The sequence below is a fragment of the Phalaenopsis equestris genome, unplaced genomic scaffold (assembly GCF_001263595.1).
Source record: "Phalaenopsis equestris unplaced genomic scaffold, ASM126359v1 Scaffold001229, whole genome shotgun sequence".
In the NCBI taxonomy this organism is placed as follows: Eukaryota; Viridiplantae; Streptophyta; class Magnoliopsida; order Asparagales; family Orchidaceae; genus Phalaenopsis; species Phalaenopsis equestris.
The window spans coordinates 46054-61592 of NW_018165668.1; the positions used below are offsets into that span (position 1 = coordinate 46054).

The 15539-nt window shown below is 36.7% G+C and overlaps 1 long non-coding RNA gene across 2 annotated transcripts; it reads left to right on the forward strand.

Moving 5' to 3' along the window:
- The first annotated feature begins 1453 nt into the window (after window positions 1-1453).
- LOC110033588 lies at window positions 1454-15501 on the forward strand. 2 transcript variants are annotated; one of them, XR_002294954.1, is made up of 4 exons: window positions 1454-1849; window positions 13484-13789; window positions 14520-14571; window positions 15352-15501. It is a non-coding gene; the product is annotated as an uncharacterized LOC110033588 (long non-coding RNA). The 2 variants fall into 2 exon arrangements; XR_002294955.1 differs by having other exon boundaries at window positions 1454-1674.
- The last annotated feature ends 38 nt before the right edge of the window (window positions 15502-15539 follow it).

Below are 15539 nucleotides of genomic sequence, written 5' to 3' on the forward strand. Positions count from 1 at the left end.
ACTTAAAAAAGAATATGATATTTTTATGGTTCATTATAATTTGTGTTATGAGTCGATGTTCAATTGATTCTCAAGTCTATATATAACCTAATTTATGTAAGAGTAATTGATTTTTGCTGGAGTGTTTATCTAGCTAACAAAATATTTATTTTGAGTTTTATTATTCTACAAGTTTTAGGTTATAAATATTAAGTCTGTTTAATGGTTTTATTTTAGTTTTATGTAGTTTTTATTTAGTTCTTTATTTAAGAGCCAAAATAGTATAAGAAAATTACAATAAGAACATAGAATAAACTTAATATTAATAACTTAGAGCTTACAAAAATTTAAAGCTCACAATAGTAGTTTGTTAGTTTGACAAACACCTACAAAGTCACCATACTCTTACATAGATTAGATATATATAGACTTGAAAATTAACCGAACTTCAGGTAATAACACAAATTACACAATGGACAATAAAAAATGTTTAATTATTTTTTTAGGATAATTTGATTGGTAAATTAGATTCATTATTTGTCACATGATTCTTTTTAAGTTGAAAAATATATCTGATTAATATAGAGGTTGTTATTGGTGGTTTTTTAATTCTTTATGGATGAGTTAGTCTTCGCTTTAGTCATTTTTTAAAATTATGAGTTGTTTAAACTAATGTCTGGTGAAAATATTTTCAATTATCAGACATGTCTTCACTGGCTGCTGATGCCTTTTTAGACTGAGACATTTTTTCTTCCTGTTATAAAAGTAACTGTGCAAGTGTTGACCTCATTTTTAGTGAGGTCTAGTCTTCTTCTTAGGATTTAAGATCTAACCTTAGGGTTCTCCCTTTGATTATCTTAGAGCCTTAAAAATGGGACCCGACTCATTTTAGAAATTCAATCTACTTCTTTACTCTTTTGAAGTTCCATGTGTTGTTCTTGACCTCTAGCACTTACAAGATTGAAACTAACATGAGGGAACTCAAAAGGGAGTCCCTATAGGAGCTTTAAGCATTAGAGTTGCCTTTTGCACAATTTGCACTTCCGCACACACAACATTCACAATTCGGACAATTGACACGTTTAAACACTGAAATTCGCATCGCTCGAATATTTATTTGCTTCAAAATTAATTAAAATTAGGATTAAATTTTGAAATGATCGATTGCGAAACGAAATTTTAATGAAAATTAAATTTAACGTGTTTTTGGCCAGATTGTGGATGACAAAACAGATCACGCCGGTGAGTCCGGAATGTTGAAATTATCTAAGGAGGACACTCATTTTACTTGGGCACCGCGCACGAATAAATTGCATGAAATTAATTTGATATATATATAAGGATTTTTTAAATATATATATATAAGTTTTCTTTGAAATGATTGACCGCGAACCGAAATTTTGACAAAAACTGAATTTGACTCGTTTATATATATATATATATTAAAAAAATCCTTATTTTCTTCCCTAAAAATCCCTAAATCCCAAAATCCATGGCTCACGCCACGCCTCCCTCTCCCGTTCGCGAGACCGACGGCACCTCCCTCTCCCGAGACCGACTCCGATCGCGAAGCTCCGGCCGAGGTCCCCCTTCCGCGTGCTTCCCTACCCTGGCTAAAGGCTTACACGCCTGAAAGCTTCGCCTAAAGGCTTACCCCGCGCGACTTTTGTCGCTTCTCCTCGGCTCACCGCCCAGGTGAGTGCACCCCATTTTGGGAGTTCCTTAGGGTTGACCGAAAATTTTTGAGAAGGGATAGGTGCTGCCAAAAAAAATCTGAGTTCTTTATTAGTTGTGGCATTTTCTGTGGAATCCCTGGAGCTCTCTCTCTGGCCTAGAGATTCTTATGCTTGATTTTCTTACTCATCAGGAGGTAATAGGTAATAATTCTTTCCTTTTCTCCTCCATTTTGATCAGCTTGGCCTGCAGAGGGATTCTTAGTCTTGCAAGTGGCTTTTGATTAAACAACTGCTATACAAAACTTGTGTGTTCGCATAGCCGAATCTTATATATGGTTGCTTTTCTTCTTCTCTTGCCAACTCATCCGATATTCCTGTTTGGCTTACCTTTTGCTTCAACCATTGCACATTTGTGCTGTGAATGTCACCTGCTCTACCTTGTACTATTGGTGGGATGTTTTGCTTGTAAATAAAGGAAAATTCACATGACCAGGGTGCAGTTGTATGCGTCTATATATCTCACACTCAAACTCCTATATTTACATGTATAACACTTTGAAGCGTTGGACATGAAAAAGGTGTATTACACCCTTTTGAAGTTAGATATTTTGATATGCCTTCGATGATTCGAGCGACATATATATGATATACGTAGGTATGTTTTGACATGATTGTGATGAATTTGTGCACTTGTGTTTTGATTTCTTATTTTGAAGAAGATGTATGTACATGTCCAGATTTTGGTTTTCTTTTGATTTCGTATTTTGAAGAAGATATAGGTACATGTCCAGATTTTAGTTTTCTTTTCCCTATGACCAATCTGTACATACTCATCTTTGTTTCTTCATCCCAGAGCGGACATACACATGCAAATTTTCTCCACCCTCATATGCCTATATACATAATACTTGTTTCCTCAACTGTTTAAGTGGTTCAGACGCTGCTCTTCACGTTTCAAATAGCTGGCTTATGCACCTATTAGGACAAATATGTTTTTTTTAATTCTTTTTCAATTCGGTTATCCATGATGGCTAGTGAGCATTGGTTAGATAGCAGTGCAAAATTTTTTTTTTTTTGCTGCTGCTCTCTCTCTGATTGCGGCAGGGAATGCAGTTATGTGAACTTATTACATGGTTGTTAGATGAATTTCTGAGAAACATAACTAGTACATGCTACTTAATTCTTTACGTATGCGCCACTCAATTCTTTACATACATATCACTCAATTCCTTACATGCTTGTTGAAATTTTAAAGGCATCGAGAAGCTTTTATTTGTTGTTCATACATTTCCCATGTCAGAAAAAGATGTTTGAAGCTATCAACGATTTGAAACATTTTGATATTTGAACCTTGCTGTAAATCCCACTTGAATGCCAAGATCGTTAAGCAGTCTTTATCATTTGCGGTTCATAATCTATAGAAATGTGGCTGGGGGGATTTTGTTGTGATGATTTCTTGTCTGGCAATATTAATCTTTCTAATCCCCGTCACTTGGAATTGCCCCTGATTGTATTTTCTGGTGTACCTGGAATTGAGAAATTAAAGTCGCTTCAAGAACTAGATGAGTTTAATGGTAAGAATGAGAATGGTTACAGAATTGGTGAATTGGAACATATGAGCGAGTTGCGCAAATTAAAATACATTTTCTGAAAATGTGAGGGATGCTAGGGAGGCTCGCACAACAAAATTGCTTGAGAGGAGAAAACTCAAATTTATTCTTGAATTGGGGCAGAACTATTGATGAATGGGAATCATACAGGGGAGTTGAAAGCCTACACGCCACACAATTCTTTAGCATTTACACATCTAACACCCAAATTTCAGTTCTCACATATGTGTTATCTTGTCTATGCATTCAATTGTGTTATTTCTTTTGGACTATCAAAAATTTCGGTGGTATATATGTAAGTGCTGCATATGTAAATACTTGAGAATTGCATGGTTTGTATGTAAATTTTCCTTAGTTCTGTTTCACTGGAGTTTGAATTCCAGATTTTTAAATATATAAGGGCTGGATGGTTCGTATGTTTGTGCTTGAGTTTTTTTACATATATGGATGTTATGCAGAATTTAGCCTCTTGTATACTCGTCACCTAAACAAATATACATATGAGTGCAAATTTCGCTTGATCCTTTATGCATTTACATACATACCATGCAATTCTTATATATTTACATATTTAACACCCAAACTTCATTTTTACACACATGTCATTCGAGTCCATTTGGATATCTCTTTATATAAATTGTTGCTCGAACACTTTGGGGGATAATTTTTGACTAATGGTGTTGGTATTTATTGGAAAAAAATAAGAGCTTGAAACTTCTTTTGGGTTCTTAATTCATGGGGATTTGGAGGTGCCGCCTTGGGCTTTGGAAAAGATTTACATGTGATACTTGTATGAGAATTCTGAAACTTCGGGGAGTTTACTTTTTGGAAATAAGAACTTGATCATTTTATTCATGAGAATTTCTGAAGCTTTGACGAGGTTGACACTATGTAAAATTTGAGGTTGTGTGGGTTGCTTTAATTGAGTTGGGAGTTTAGTTGGCTTTCTTTGGGCTTCTTTTGAGCTGCAGTTATGCGACTCTGACGGTGACATTTTCGATACAATATGAAAGATTTGGATGACGTGAGTGCAACATTTAGGTCTAGGCTTGGGTGTGTGATTATGTAAGTGGTGGCGGAGCTGTGTATAAAATCGTCGCATTGATTTGAGCCCGTTTCGACCTGTTCGAAACAAGATTTGGAAGGGATACCCTTCTTGGGTTGATCTAATTATAAAAATTAGAGGAAATGATACCATCTTGGGTTGATTCGTGGATCGTTGAGTCTCATTTAGTGAGTCAGTTTTGTGGCTTTCAGGTCTCATTTAGCGAGTCGTATTTAGTGAGTCGGTTTTGAGGGATGATCCGCCTCTGTTACGTTGTGTTTTAGGCGGTATCATTTCCTCCTCTCTCTCTTCCTTGCCTTTAGTTCTTTGTTTCTTCTTACTTCTTGGCCTACGTCGCGTGCCTATATAGGACGCATATGTGCGCACTATGTGGGGCCATCAAGCAAGGCTGTAAGTGGAGTGTGTGAGGTTAAGGACGATGATAAAATTGCATTATAGAGAATCGAGTCCTTTAGAATAATATCTCCCAACTCAGAGACCCTGAAGAGGGTAGAGTAGAGAATTTTTGCAGATACTATTCGCCCATCCTTGAGGTTTCTACCGCCGGCAATTTAAAGTTGCTAGCAGTCCTTGTTCGACTAAAATATTCAACTTGTGGATTGAATTATTTTTTTTAAAAAAATATAAAAATATATATAAATACATTTGAAAAATACAAAATCACCCCCGTTACAAAACAACCTATTTACCTACGACTTTTAATTGCATGCAGATCCAGACTGAAATGTATGAAAAATTTTACAAAGGTCCACGGTTGGCTACTCGAGTCAGATTAGGGCTGTTTTCTGCAGAAAGTCGGATTAGTAGTCAGTACTTAAGGTTGTGGTCTACAACACAGCTCTGAGTCCTCACCACCAAGCTTACGGTCTTTTTGAACTTGTAGTCCATTCTGGTGTTTTCTTCATTTTTTTTCTTTCTTTCGGATTGTCTACAAGTTTACCTCTATGGATTTATTCGGATTTCCTACGAACTTTGTTTTGTTTCAGATTTATTACGGAATGTTCCTTTTCGACTTTTTCCAACTTTTTGATTCTTTTATTTCGTTTCTCCTACACACATTACACACACACATGCCCAATGTAGTTTGCTTATTCTATCTTTCAGTGTATATTCTTCTGTCGGATGTATATTTTTCACATTACCACTGCATGATTTCATTGCAGATTAACATGCTTTTCTTTTACACTCTCCCTTAGATTGGGATGCAGTAGCAGCTCCTAAGTGGTACTCACGATAAATTGGTGACCTCACCTTTTGCATTATTTCAACCTTAACATAAGTTATTAATTATAATAATAATAATAAAATATTATTTATTATAATTAACACTAAATATGTATTTTTTTCAAGATGTGCCATTGCAATGAAACGAATATCCCCCTTAGGCAAAATTGATGTTCTGGGCCCATCGACGCAGTCCGTTTTGTCATCCGGAGTCGCCGGGCAACCTCGTCGTCGATCGGGTTAAAAACGCGTCGCGGTCTGAATCTTATGAAAATTTCAGCTCGAATTCGATTAAACAGGACGGCGAAGAGCGCTGCGACGTCAAATCAACGAGTACAGTCAATCCTAAGCCCGACAGTCCTATAGTCCTATAGGAATACTCCCTGAGTTCTTTTAGAGTAGTCTTACCTGCTAACCAATATCGGTCAAAACTACTACATGGAACGTCAAGTCGAGCGAAGAAAAGTTCAGAATTGCTAACGGGAAGGGTTCCTTCACTAGTTTTTTAGGAGTAGTCGACAGAAAGGTCCTACGGTTAGATCATAGACTACTAAGAAGGGGAAAATTACATTTCGACCGAAAGCGAGGTCAACATGCTAGTAAACAAGCTAACAATTTAAATGAGTACTTGATTTTTTATATAAAATTATTAAGAAATGATTATATAAATTTAATTTAAAAAATTTCAAATTAGTATGCAACTAGTTTTTATCAAGTAAATAAAATAATATATAAGTTGTAAGTAATTATTTTTGCAATCAAATAACATAAATAAATGCTGACAAATTAATTCAGTGAAATAAAAAAAAAGAAAATGGCGCATTAAATTTATATGCAAAGTGCTATTAAATTATTATATGTTATTATTAAATAGACAATTAAATAATTTATATTTAATTAAATTTTATTTGAAATAATTTATCATACAAGTATAGAGCATTTAATAAGTATTTTGTTGAACAACAAACGAGTTTATTTGTGAACATTAATAAACGAGTTAGACAATGTTTAGATTTGGTTCATTTAAACTTACAATTTTAGAAAATATTCTAATGTGAACAAAGATGTTCTAGTATTAATCGATCTGAGTTCGAGTTGTTCATCAAGTGTATTGTTTCATTTACAACTCTAGCCAAAAGTGTGAAAGTGAGTGTTGAAGCTTAAGGAAATGCTGAAGTAGATTGAAGGACTGCCGAGAGATGGAGATTCATTAGGGTCTGTTGAGAAAAACAAAATCACGACCTGTTATGCTGGTGTCGAGCTTGAGGGCAATTTTGCTTTGTGTGCGCCTTAGAGCAATTTAATCTTTTGTCATTTATTATTGTTTAGTCTAAATAAACCTTAATAAGTTTAGGGTTGGGTTTGCAGGGGATTGGGTTTTGTATGAGAGGGGCAGGATTTGGGTTTGGGAGGGATTTCCTACCTGTCAAATTGTAAGAAATTGGAAGCGATCGCTATCCACTCAAATTGTAGGTGTTTATCATTTATTTTATATGTTTGTTGTGGTATTGTTTGCTTTGGAGAAATAAAATATTTATTTTGCACTAATTTCTATTGAGAATCCTATCAAGTAGTATCATAGCATTCTATCTTGGAAGAAAAAGAGAACCGAGGAAGGGATCACGGATCGGGGCATTCAAATCGAGAGCTGGGAAATTGATGTGATTGAATTAGCCTCTCATAATGATAGAGTTGTGATCGTGCTAGCTGGAGAACATCAACGAGATCATGATCGCTTGGGAGGAGAAATGATGTGGCGTACAATGACACAAACGATCGTGTACAATCATGATAGAGACAACTTGGAAGTGATAATGGGATCGCAACTTGTGACGATACAGTTGATATCACAGGGAAGCCAAATTGTAGAGTCGGGATCACAAGGAAGTCGAATCTCGGAAAGGCCTAGCTGGGATGTCAATGATGAGATTTCGGAGTACAGACGACAATGGATCACGGAGTACAAGTGTTCTTTGTTGTTCTTGATCGAAATACTCAATCGATATTGCGGTGTGAAGAATTTGCACGTTGCTCTTAACAGAAACTCGCGATTGGGATTTGTGACCAACTGGAATCCCGATTGCGATAGCCAACAACAAGATTTCCCTCGTCGAACCTGCTTACAAGAATTCACATCACTGCATCGGAGTTCCTCATGGCTTTCAATAGTCCCGCAAAAAATTGCTTATAGGAATTCAAGGATCGCGAGGTCTTGAGTTCCACACACGCCAAAATTGCATGCAAAAATTCCAAATATATCGTTTTGGTGTAGATGAGTTTTGAAATAATGACAACTAAGAAAGTAGATATTTGGAGAAGTTGGAGAGATGAGTCAAATCAGATTTGGAATAAAGAAGTGTTTCTTGGCCATGGAGGGGAGGTTGGAAGAGAGGTTTACAACTCTAGAAAAAATGATAAAGAAGATCATGGCGTCCCACACAAACCCGCCACCGTCTACAGGGGCATCGAGCGAAGAAATTAGAAGCTGACTCAGGCGACAACACTTGAAAAGAATAACACGATGTCTGAACGACTGGAATGAGCGCCAACGAGCGAAATGGAATGACATGTGATTCATGCTGGCAAAGATTGATTTGAAAGGTTCCACCCGAAAAAAGGAACCATGATGGATCAGACCCTGTTCAAGGGTTGCATCTGACAACATTAGTGCCTTTTGTTACATTTGTTCTATGGCGGAAGGAGATTGAAGATTCTATGAGAACGGACGAACTGATTATGGAACGAGCTAGACTTATGGAAGAAAAGAAATCAATATGGGTTGAGGAAGAGAAGCCAACTCCCACTTTACGGATGAAATGAATTTTGGTCAAGGAAATTGGGGGAGACTCACGCATAAGAAAGCTGAAGATATCAATCTTTGAAGGAGAGGATACTTATGGTTGGGTTTATCATTTGGAGATATAATTGGATGATAATGGGCTGACGGATAAAGAAAAATTGATGGCAGCGCTTTTGTGTTTGGAAGGAAAGGCTTTGGCATGGTATGAATGGAGAGAATAACATCAGCAAATCTAGACATGGGAAGCATTCAATGCTTGATTATTGGAGCGCTTCAGAACCACACGATAAGGGAATTTACATGAGCAATTTCTTGCATTGGTCTAGAAAAGATCTGTCGTGGCGTATGGAGAGAAATTTGAGATGCTATTTGACCATTTAAGAGGGAAATTATAAGAAGTGTGGAAGAAAAACAAGTCACTTTATGTTGGAAGATAGCCTCATGTAACCTTTATGTGAACCACATCCTATTTAGGTGGTTTGGTGTACAACATAAGCTAGAAAATGTGCAAACTAGATGAGCAGATAAAATTAATATAAGACGATTGCGAAGAAAGGTTAAAATTAAGGTTAAATGAGTAGAAGTTACTCAAGTTTTAACACTTTAAATTGCACTAATAGGAAGTGATAAAAAATGAGAACTTATAAAGCTGGCCGTAGTAGTTGGGATGAGACTAATTTGATGATAATTATTACCATAAAGCATCCTATAGTCATTTATCAGTAGTGTTGGATTTATTGAAAAAAATTGTGAACCTTATTACTACAATATCTCTAATCTCCTCTTAAGTCCCTTGAAACTTCCTCTATCCATTCTCCTTGCCTTTAGATTAATCTATAGTATACGCGATACTGTCTTTTAGTTCATAAAGAATCTGTTTATTATGGTTCGTAGGTAACCAAAATTTTAAAATATGTTTCTTTAAATCCTTATGATGTCGGAGTTTAACTAACAATATTGGGTAAAACAATATTATTACTGAAACAAATATGAGTTACAATCAGACATATCGAGATAGGAAATAACAACAGACACGATACAAACTCAACTTGGGGTTTGTTCCGAGAATTGTGGTGGTCGATTGGGTGGAAGGGAAGGGCAATAGGTGGCTGGCCGAGCAGTGAGCAGGGGCAGTAGTGGGCTGGCAGATCAAGGGGACAGTATGTTTGCTAATCCTTGGTTAGTGGAATTGAAGGGGAAGAGGCTAGCGGCAAGACAAAGTTGGTTGGTGTGGCTGGGAGGGAGGGCACCAGGGTTGGGAAGAGGTGGATGTTGTGATTACTACATATAACTGGGTGGCAACAAGGATGGAGAGAGGAATGTTGTTAGGAGGCGGAGATCTGCTGGGAAGATAGCTACATGAAGTTATCCTGGCAGTTGCCGCAGGGAATGATGATGGTAGCAGCAGAGGGAAGGATGCAGGGGAAGGGTAGTAGAGGATAGTCGCCATTGCGAGAGCGAGATACAACACTCGAACCATTGGACATAACCCTTAGAGGAAATACTTGAGATATCGACAACCGTCCCGAACAAAAAAGCGAATAACTCTCTAAACACGACTAAAATAATATATATAAACCTAAGGTAACTAAGGAGTGAATCTTACTCACTATAGACGGTAAATATCTACTTGGAAGGACTATTCGGGCCCTCCTTTACCTGGAACAAACTAGTCTAGGACGGGAGACATGGCAATTGTTGTGCTTATGGCGCGCTTAAATGCCCGAATTAGTCTTTTGGGATTGGGGGAGCTTCGACCTCATCCGTCGAAGCTTCTATCTTCTTATAGTATGAGTCAAATCAAACACGTTGAAGATAGCGAGAATGTTGTAATCTTGCGGTAAGTCAATCATTTAGACAATGTTATTCCAAAGCACATATAATAAGTATTTATCCTTTTTTGTACGACTTTAGCTGGAGCTGCATACAATCTTAGATTCTCACAAAGTAACTCTCAAGTCAGTAAGTCTATAATTTGCCTCTTTCACTCCTCGTACTAGGCTGGGCAAATCTGATAAACAAATTCATTTTGAGAAACTATAGAATGAAATATGTGGCATGTTGGACAACTCTCAATAACAACCACTCAGGAGGGGTCCCTTCTTCTTGGAAGGACATGCTTTTCTACAAAGCTCCTAAGGCGATTTCCAACGCTGTGGTTCATCCTCCTTATTTGACTATGTGCCAGTGGATATACTGTTCAACTGACTTTAATATCCAAATGACTCTATATAGTCTTCCAAAATTCTAGAAGTAGCTCAAAAGCTTTTTTTTGACATGTTGGATTTCCCTTAATATTGACAACTTAAGAGGTAGGCTATATATAAAAAAATTCTTAATTTTTCTGATCTGTGATTGTTATGTGTCTGGTATTAGTTTCTCGAACTCATGACCCTCTTGGACAACCAATGTTACTCATATTGGAGTTTCTCTTATGGGCTCAGCTTGAATGAGATGCATCTCTTTCTTAATAATTGGAAGCTGGTACTCCTGCTTTGGGTCCTCACCTACTTCAGTCTCTACCATATCTTCGTCTATTTCCTTAATTGCTCTCTATTCAGTAAAATAATCATACTCTTGTTTGGACAATCTGATGCACCGTGCCCTAAACTATGGCACTTGACTCACTTTTTTGTTGGGATGAATTTTGAAATACCGGTTTGTTCCACTTGTTCTCTACTCTGAATTAGATTCTTTTAAGACAAGGTCGGTTTTGATGCTCAACTGGGTGTACTCTTGTTGCTTGATCCTGAGATTGAATTATATAAGATGTGACAGTCATCCAATGATGTTCCCCTGGGAATATGCCATGTATATAATGAACTGGTAGATACCTTAACTCTCGTTTAATTTTGGACTGGTGGTGATTTTATTTTCCCTTCCCGCTAACGTAGGTGCTTCATATTTTTCCACCATAACTCCTCTTTAACTTGATGGGAGCTAGCTTTACAATTGTGTTTGGTGGAATATCCTTATATTCAAAGACCAGCTCGACAACTTGGAGCCACTCAATGAGTTCCTTCAACCCCTCCACGATCGTCATAATTCAGTAAATCCACCTTTACTTCCCTATCCTGGCTTCTCCTTTAATATTTTATGTCAAATATTTGGGGTAGTGATTCTTCATAATTTCAATCCGACAAATCACCGTTGTGGTTATTGGTGACTCTTTCAGATTGTCTCATCTCGAGACGACAAGCCTTTATGTTAAAGGATTTTTCGCTGTTTATTTTTTATAGAAAGTTCCTGAAAATATCTTTGTGGATTTCTCATAAGCGGCATTTTTTCCTTTCTTCCTGACCTGTTTTCCAGCAATCATCTCCTTGGTGGCATTGCTAGGGTTTAAGTTTAGGAGGTGAAATTGGGTGTACGGGGTTGATTTAGGATGGGAAAAAAAATTTTGGGGGCTGATTTGAAAAATCAGTAAAGAGACGGGTTTTTGGATGGAGATATGTCTAAGTATTGATGGATTTAAGCAACTCTAGGATAAAATTAGGGTTAGACTAGCTTTGATATCAAATAATACCGAAATTTAACTAACAAAAACAAGAAATACAGATATTATTACTGAATACAAATAGTGGTTGGAAAATAACAGACATGACAAACTCAATTGGGGTTCGAGCCTGAGATGGTGGTGGTTGACTAGGTGGAAGGGAAGGGCGATAGGTGTCTGACCGAGTTGTGAGCAGGGGGCGATAGAGGGCTGGTGGAACAGGGGACAATAGGTTTGTTAGTCCCTGGTTAGCGACATTGAAGGGCAAGTGGTGGCGGCAAGACAGGGCTGGTTGATGTGGCTGGGATGGATGGTATTAGGGCTGGGATGAGGTGAGGTAGGGATTGGTACGACAGATCTGAGTGGCAATAAGGGTGGAGAGAGGGTGGTTGCTGGGAGGTGGAGATCTGCTGGAAGGCAACTACAGGATGTTGTTCGGGGAGCATTCGAACCCTTAAGATACAATCATTAGTGGAAAAACCTGAGACTCCGGCAGCTGTCCCGAACAGAAACACGTAAAAACTCCCTAAAACATGATGAAAACAACATATATAAACCCAGAATGACTTAGGGTGGACCCCTCTCCCCTTAGGCGGTACATCTCCGCTTGGAAGGATCGCTCGGTCCCTCCTCTTCCTGGACCAAACCTGTCCTGGAAGGGATCGCGGCAATTGCCGTGGCTACAGCGGCTGGTCGCTTGCATCACTTCATCTTTAAACAGGACACTAGACTATTCATTGTCAATGTCATTTTTATCTTTCTGCAGTACTATATTTATGATATGAAAATAATATGAAAATAAGTATATTTATGTGTTGTTGTCTACTAGTTGTGCTAGTAATCTTTAGAATGGGTTGGTCTTATCACATTAAGCGGCGTATGGGTTGAGAGGATTGGGGTCTGGAGACAATTATCCCGGTAAGCATACATGAATTCTGAGTTATTTCCGTTGTCCTAGACGTAAGATCGCCACATGTGGATGCGAAACTGGTACATGCATTATTAGACGTTGTTTGATGTTTGCAGTATAGGGAGGCAAGCCTCCCCTTGTTTGCAGTTTTAAGTCCTGAGTACACAATCCCTGAGCAGTATGCCCAAAAAGTATTATTTTGAAGATTTACGTACATACGACTCAATTCCTATATATTTACATATCTAACACCTAAACTTTAATTTTTCCATACATGCCACCTTATTTATGTATGAAAAGGTTCATTTCACTTTAAAAGTTAAAATGGTGATAATTTTTATGTGAGTTAAAAAATAAAGTTTAGGTGTAGATATGTAAATACATAGGAACTTTATGGTATGTATGTAAATTTCCCTATTAATTTAAGTTCGTTTTGAAACAAACATTTACCATGCATCTTATTTGATTGCCTCTTATGTATTTACATATCTGCACCTAAACTTCAATTTACACATACAGACACCCACCTTAAACATGGTTGAGATGGTGCATTTCACTTTTTATGTGATCATGAAGATTTGGGTGGTATAAATATAAAAACTAAAGTTTATCTGTTAGATTTGTAACTACACAGGAATTGGGTGGTGTGTATGCAAATGCCCCATTTTCTTTCAAAATTATTTCTCCTGCTATAAAAATCTGAGAAATTTAGATTATTGCAGGGGATTCCATTTTCAATAATACTTTGAGAGGCATATACTACTAAATATGACATGGTTCCTCCTCAGAACCTTTCTGGAATGCAAAGGCAGGTCTTGGCTCTATACCGCCACTTTCTACGGGCGGCCCGATCAAAGAATCTCGACGAGCGAAAAATGATTATCTCTGTTGTCTCCACGGAGTTCCGCCATAGTGCCGATCATGTTGATCGAAAAAGCTTCCAACACATCGAATATCTCTTGCGGCGCGGGAGGAGGCAGCTCGAGCAGCTAAAGAGCTCCACCACCATTTCTCTGTCGACAATCAATGTCAGTAAGAGAAATCTTATATCCTTCCTTCTCTTCTTGTTTTTCATTGGATTTTTAGAAATTTACCAGTTAAATAAACGTTTTTTGATGCTTTACCCTTAACTTTATTCATTGAGATGTAGATTTTTTTTGGGATACATTTACATGCATAAAACACAATTTATACCTGGGGAAATTTACATACAACACAATTTTTATGGATTTGCATATCTAACACCTGAAATTTGATATTTATATTTATAATAACTTGGTGCCATAAATCTATGCATAAAAAGATGCATTTTACTTTCAATAGAAATTAAAAGAAATATTTTTGATGTGATGTTAAGAATTTGAGTGTTATGAATGTAATAAATATTAAAGTTTAGGTGTTAGATATGTAAATACATAAGAATTGTGTAGTAGTGGTATGTATGTAAATGCCCATCACATATATTTTACGTATATAGCACCTAAACATTCATATTTACATGCGCATAACTCAAATCTTTGACCTCACATCAAAAATATCACAATCGCTACCTTTTTAAAGTGAAATACGCCTTTGCATGTATAGGCTTATATTAAACCAAAGTGTTATATATGTTAATATCAAACATTCGGTTTGGATATGTAAATAAAGTGTTATATATGTAAATATCAAACTTTCGGTTTGGATGTGTAAATATATAAGAATTGTGGTATGAAATATTGGTTTTGAAACTTGCTAATCTGATTTCCAAATACGCAGCTGAATTCTTCCACTTCCAAGACGGTCCATGAAGACAAGAAGCTTGCTTAAGGTAGCCACATAATTGTGCTCAATATAGTTTTTTATTTGTTGTGGTCTTTAATAATCGTGCTGCTGATATCTATGGAGGTTTGGATTTGATATTATCTGTTTCTTCAATCTGTTATTTTATTGATTTCTGCAATTTGTTTTGTTGAGTAGCAGTGGAACAGAAGCAATTTTTCAATTCCCAACAGCTGATATTGCAGCTATTTATTATTAGGGACATTTACATACATACCACACAATTCTTATGTATTTACATATTTAACATCCAAAATTTAATATTTACATGCATAACACTTTAATCTTAAATATCAAATTCAAAATACCACTCACCTGCATTTAAAATATTAATACACATTTTTAAGTGTAGGTTTATGACGCGAAAATGTTATGCCTGTAAATATGGAAGTTTAGGTGTTAAATATGTAAATAAGAATTGTGTGATGGTATGTTGATTTACCTTATTGTTAATACGTTTTGAGTTGTCAAAGAGGTTTTGTATCTCCTCCACTCTATCCCAAGAATGGCAAATGCCTTGGTAGGTAATGTATAAGTGATTTCTTTTTTATATATTTAGCATATTTCGACTGCTCAGGGTTTTTTGGTTGGCTGTGTAATAAATTATGGAGATCATTTTTCATGTTTGGTCGTTGCACGTATTTAGAATCTGTCATTTTTTGTGATATTTTAATTTAAATTATGGAGGTAAATTATGCATATTACTTTTCATTTATTGAAAATTTAAATCGTTTGCATTTGGTTTGCTCTACTCATGCACGACACGCAGACAGAGATGTTAAACCGATATTTGGTCTAGTGGGCACCACTATCGATTCCTGCAATGAGTTGAAAACCCAGATGTGCTTGTATTTGATTCGAAAAGGCCACGTCACGGGATTCGAACCCCTGACTCGACGCATCAATGAGCATGGTCATTCGCGCATATACATATATATATATATATATATATATATA